General features: G+C 47.8%; 1 protein-coding gene across 4 annotated transcripts in view; it reads left to right on the plus strand.

Annotated features, from left to right (window-relative positions):
• The window catches only part of LOC147240249 (semaphorin-6C-like), a 112,646-nt gene that overhangs the window by 30,526 nt on the left and 76,120 nt on the right, over positions 1 to 6,000 (plus strand). Inside the window, exons 3-4 of one of the 4 annotated variants that reach the window (XM_086193319.1) lie at positions 4,460 to 4,626; positions 4,731 to 4,830. The exons of 2 other annotated variants lie outside the window; for them this stretch is intronic. The gene's annotated coding sequence lies outside the window, so the exon portion shown is untranslated. The remainder of the gene's footprint in view (positions 1 to 4,459; positions 4,627 to 4,730; positions 4,831 to 6,000) is intronic. One more of the 4 variants, XM_086193320.1, reaches the window with a different exon arrangement.

The following is a 6,000-nucleotide window of genomic DNA, read 5'->3' on the forward strand; positions in this document are numbered from 1 at the left end:
CTGCTAGCAGTTGCCCCTGGCACCCTTTCATGTTTAGCCTTGGGCAGCTAGCAGGCTAACTAGGCTTGTGCTCTTTATTGTATTATTCATATGATTCACCCCGAGGTCTTCGATCAATAATTTATACACACTTTTCCTGTCAGGTGTGTGTGTGTGTGTGTGTGTGTGTGTCCATATCTAAAAAAAAAAACTTCCTCCGGTGGAGTGACTGATGCTTCTGTCACTCCAAACTAAAAATTTAAAAAATGCACACATCTCAGGTTCAGGTCTAAATCGTGTTCCCGTGACACGGCCAGGCCTTACCGGTGTCGCCTCAGATGGCAAATCATTCTGACATTTATGGCGGCGTGAATCGGTGAGGACAAACCAGGCTGCTTGTCTTCTTGTCTGCTGCAGCTTCAAATCACCTCAGACGGGCGCCGTTTTCTCTCTGATTACAGAACATCAACATCTTCAGTGATTCCTTTATGGCTCATTTTAGTTTGCTGAAAGAAACAAAATCATTCCCAATGTCTTGGATGCTTTGAGCTCGTGGATTTGACTCAGTGTTGATAATCTGAAAGTAGAAAAAGGAAGACGCGGATCACATGTTTGGTTCTGTGGCGTCTCCGCGGGCTGCGTCTGCCGCACAAACGCCAGATAAAACAGAACACGTCCGCAGAGAGACTAGAATAAATATGACTGCAGGAACTTTAAATAAAAGTTTGTTTCAGGGACACACACACACACACACACACACACCTGATTAAAAGAGTGAGTGTGTGTGTGTATCGACTTTCCGTCCTCCATTTACCCAGCATTCATTTGCAGCAGCAGGCCGTGGGGGATTGTGGGTAGATCTGATTGGTGCTTATCTAATTTGGTGCATGGAGGGGGAATTAATTTTGGGTGGACACACACACACACACACACTCTCACACACACACACACACTCACACACACAGACACACACACACACACAGACACACACACACACACTCACACACACACACACACTCACACACACGTGTTCCAAAGTCATTCTTCTGTTCCTTTTTAGGAGAAAGACGTTTCTCTTTGAGTGTCTTTAACATTTCTGGAGTGTTTGTGTGTGACAGTGCACTCGAGGACACTGTGCGGTTTCCAACGACTGCTCCGGGGTCAGGTCTGCTACCTGGGTCATGCCGAGCTTCATCCCGAGCTTCATCCCGAGCTTCATCCTGAGCTTCATCCTGAGCCTCATACTGAGCTTCATCCCGAGCTTCATTCTGAGCTTCATACTGAGCCTCATACTGAGCCTCATACTGAGCTTCATACTGAGCTTCATCCTGAGCTTCATACTGAGCCTCATACTGAGCTTCATCCTGAGCCTCATCCTGAGCCTCATACTGAGCCTCATACTGAGCTTCATACTGAGCCTCATACTGAGCCTCATACTGAGCTTCATCCTGAGCTTCATACTGAGCCTCATACTGAGCCTCATACTGAGCCTCATACTGAGCCTCATACTGAGCCTCATACTGAGCCTCATACTGAGCTTCATACTGAGCTTCATACTGAGCCTCATACTGAGCCTCATACTGAGCTTCATCCTGAGCTTCATCCTGAGCCTCATACTGAGCTTCATACTGAGCTTCATACTGAGCCTCATACTGAGCTTCATACTGAGCTTCATACTGAGCTTCATACTGAGCCTCATACTGAGCTTCATACTGAGCTTCATACTGAGCCTCATACTGAGCCTCATACTGAGCCTCATACTGAGCTTCATCCTGAGCTTCATACTGAGCCTCATACTGAGCTTCATACTGAGCTTCATACTGAGCTTCATCCTGAGCTTCATCCTGAGCTTCATCCTGAGCTTCATACTGAGCTTCATCCTGAGCTTCATCCTGAGCTTCATACTGAGCCTCATACTGAGCCTCATACTGAGCCTCATACTGAGCTTCATCCTGAGCTTCATACTGAGCTTCATACTGAGCTTCATACTGAGCTTCATACTGAGCCTCATACTGAGCTTCATACTGAGCCTCATACTGAGCCTCATACTGAGCCTCATACTGAGCTTCATACTGAGCTTCATACTGAGCCTCATACTGAGCCTCATACTGAGCTTCATCCTGAGCTTCATACTGAGCCTCATACTGAGCTTCATACTGAGCTTCATACTGAGCCTCATACTGAGCTTCATACTGAGCTTCATACTGAGCCTCATACTGAGCCTCATACTGAGCCTCATACTGAGCTTCATCCTGAGCTTCATACTGAGCCTCATACTGAGCTTCATACTGAGCTTCATACTGAGCTTCATCCTGAGCTTCATCCTGAGCTTCATACTGAGCTTCATACTGAGCTTCATACTGAGCCTCATACTGAGCCTCATACTGAGCCTCATACTGAGCTTCATACTGAGCCTCATACTGAGCTTCATACTGAGCTTCATCCTGAGCTTCATCCTGAGCTTCATACTGAGCCTCATACTGAGCCTCATACTGAGCCTCATACTGAGCTTCATACTGAGCCTCATCCTGAGCTTCATACTGAGCTTCATACTGAGCTTCATCCTGAGCTTCATCCTGAGCTTCATCCTGAGCCTCATACTGAGCTTCATCCTGGGCCTCATACTGAACTTCATCCTGAGCTTCATACTGAGCTTCATCCTGAGCTTCATTCTGAGCCTCATACTGAGCCTCATACTGAGCTTCATACTGAGCCTCATACTGAGCCTCATACTGAGCCTCATACTGAGCTTCATACTGAGCTTCATCCTGAGCTTCATACTGAGCTTCATACTGAGCTTCATCCTGAGCTTCATACTGAGCTTCATACTGAGCTTCATACTGAGCCTCATACTGAGCTTCATACTGAGCTTCATCCTGAGCCTCATACTGAGCTTCATACTGAGCTTCATCCTGAGCTTCATCCTGAGCTTCATACTGAGCTTCATACTGAGCTTCATACTGAGCCTCATACTGAGCTTCATACTGAGCCTCATACTGAGCCTCATACTGAGCTTCATACTGAGCTTCATCCTGAGCCTCATACTGAGCCTCATACTGAGCCTCATACTGAGCTTCATACGGAGCCTCATACTGAGCTTCATCCTGAGCTTCATACTGAGCTTCATACTGAGCCTCATACTGAGCTTCATACTGAGCCTCATACTGAGCCTCATACTGAGCCTCATACTGAGCTTCGTCCTGAGCTTCATCCTGAGCCTCATACTGAGCTTCATACTGAGCCTCATACTGAGCTTCATCCTGAGCTTCATACTGAGCTTCATCCTGAGCCTCATACTGAGCTTCATCCTGAGCTTCATCCTGAGCCTCATACTGAGCCTCATACTGAGCCTCATACTGAGCTTCATACTGAGCCTCATACTGAGCTTCATCCTGGGCCTCATACTGAGCTTCATCCTGGGCCTCATACTGAGCTTCATACTGAGCCTCATACTGAGCTTCATACTGAGCCTCATACTGAGCTTCATCCTGAGCTTCATACTGAGCTTCATCCTGAGCCTCATACTGAGCTTCATCCTGGGCCTCATACTGAGCTTCATACTGAGCCTCATACTGAGCTTCATCCTGAGCTTCATACTGAGCTTCATCCTGAGCCTCATACTGAGCTTCATCCTGAGCTTCATACTGAGCTTCATACTGAGCTTCATCCTGAGCTTCATCCTGAGCTTCATCCTGAGCTTCATCCTGAGCTTCATACTGAGCCTCATACTGAGCCTCATACTGAGCCTCATACTGAGCTTCATACTGAGCCTCATACTGAGCCTCATACTGAGCCTCATACTGAGCCTCATACTGAGCTTCATCCTGAGCCTCATACTGAGCCTCATACTGAGCCTTATGCCGCCAGGAACGAGGTTCACCAATCAGTAGTGTACCGCTACGGTAGCATATGCTGCTGGCACAAGCTCCGCCCACTGACATACACGCTTGCACAACAGTCAGCTGACCTCTGCTGACCTGGCTGGAGGTTGTGAAGGAGACCAGAGGACAAATTCTTAAGATTCCGATTCTGATGACTGATTTATTTAAATTTCTCTGCGTTTATTAAAGATATTGGAGATGGATAAACAGCAGTGTAACAATGCAGCACAGCGCACCCTGCTGGACAAATAATGCAAAGACCTGATTCAACATTACGCCATTTGAATGTGTTCACAGCTGCTGATATCTGTCGATTAGTCATCGATATCAGCTGCTACTGTCCGATTATCCTCAACATGGGATAACAACCGTCAAGTACATGTTAATTCAGATGGTGTTGGTTGATTGAGAGGAACTACTGCTAATATGGAAGATTACTCATCAGTATCAGCTGATATCATCAGCACAACTTCTGCCTGTGTCTCTGCACATACGAGAAACAGCAGTTCAGGGATTTGGCGTGATTTTAAAATCTTTATTGGAATTCTGTTTCATCACAGTTCCGATCAGAAATGCAAAGTGGATTTTGATGTTTGCAGGAAAATAAGACGAACATCTGTTGAGAGGAAATGAGAGCATGAAATCCTCCTCAGCAGAGGAGCGAGGCTGGGATGTTGGCAGTGACGGAGCAGAAACGTCTGCCAGCTCCTGTTAAGTGGCGCTGGAGTGACGCCACCGGCACTGACACGTAGATGAAGATGGAGAGGTGAAGAAACATTTCCCAAACCAGAGAGTCAGACAGGAAGCCGAGTCATGAACTTCGCCTCAAAAACTGGACTGAAGTTCAACCGTTGAACCCGATGTTTCCAGGTCTGACCAGCGGGAGACTGAGCCCGTCAGAGTCGTCACACATTCGAGGAGCGGCTGAGGGTCGAGGAATCCTGTCTAGGAAAGAACCCTCATTATGAAGGTAAAACATGAAGTAAACACGCTCGTGTTCTCTTAGTTTCCCCACACACACACACACACACACACACACACACACACACACACAGATAGATTAAGTGTGGTCCAGAGCAGCCAGGCGAGAGAACATCAGGCCTGAGCTCCACTAATTTGTCCTTCCAATAACATCAGACACTCCTGTCTCTTGAGTACTCAATACACACTTTTGTGTGTGTGTGTGTGTGTGTGTTTGTCCGTGTGAGTGTGTTAGAGAAAGACACACACGAGCGAGCAGGTGGACACGACGGGTGAATCCGTTATCAGGCTTCTGTTGACACCTCGTCTTGTCTGGTGCTACTGGGCATTCGTGGCTGATGATGTCATCAAGATGAGACTGAGACTCATGTTTGTGGTTAAACTGTTGATCAGTTTATTGATGTGTTAAGATATCACATTGACTCAAGTTGTGTCACTATAAATACGCAGTGTTAACCCTGCAGGCGCCGACTGAGTGACACCTAACCACGCTCGTGCATCTGTGACATAAAAAGGTGATTTATGACTCTGGCCACTGAGTCAGCAAGTTCATTTTTGTCACCAGCTCAGTTTGTGGGCTCGTCAAAGTGCATCAGCTGCTGAGCTCGAGTCCCGACGCCCCACCAGCTGATCTTTCATGTCAATTCTCCTCGTCCCACCGCTGAGATGAGCAGACGCTGGCCCTCTGACCGTCTGACCCCCCCGCTGAGCATGCTGGGATACTGCAGCCACAACCGAAGCAAAAGACCAGGGGAGGCAGAGGAGGCATCAAGCGAATTAGTTGGCTAGATAACAGTAATGAGATGATAGAAGGAAGGAGGGATGGCGAGGGAGGAAGAGTGGAGGGTGATGGGATGGTGGAGGATAAGAGATGAAGGGATGAGGCAGATGAGACGGCGACACTCAGTCTAAAGCTGCAGGGAATCAGATTAGCGGAGATCTGACGACGCAGCAGGACACACACGGGGGGGATGTCTCCTCCGGCCGCTAATCCGCTCTTAGTCCCCGCGCTCTGGGATTAGAGCATCACTGGGAGCCCCGGGAAGATCAGGAGCCGCCATCTCACCTGCACTCACCAACATCCACCCACTCATCTCTCTGAAGGTCACAGAGGTCACGTCAAAAGAAGTTTAGGATCAGTTTCAGTTCCTGATGACAA

This window comes from Aulostomus chinensis, chromosome 22 (genome assembly GCF_037954235.1).
Source record: "Aulostomus chinensis isolate RoL2024-O1b breed Wild chromosome 22, RoL_Achi_v1.0, whole genome shotgun sequence".
Taxonomy (NCBI): domain Eukaryota; kingdom Metazoa; phylum Chordata; class Actinopteri; order Syngnathiformes; family Aulostomidae; genus Aulostomus; species Aulostomus chinensis.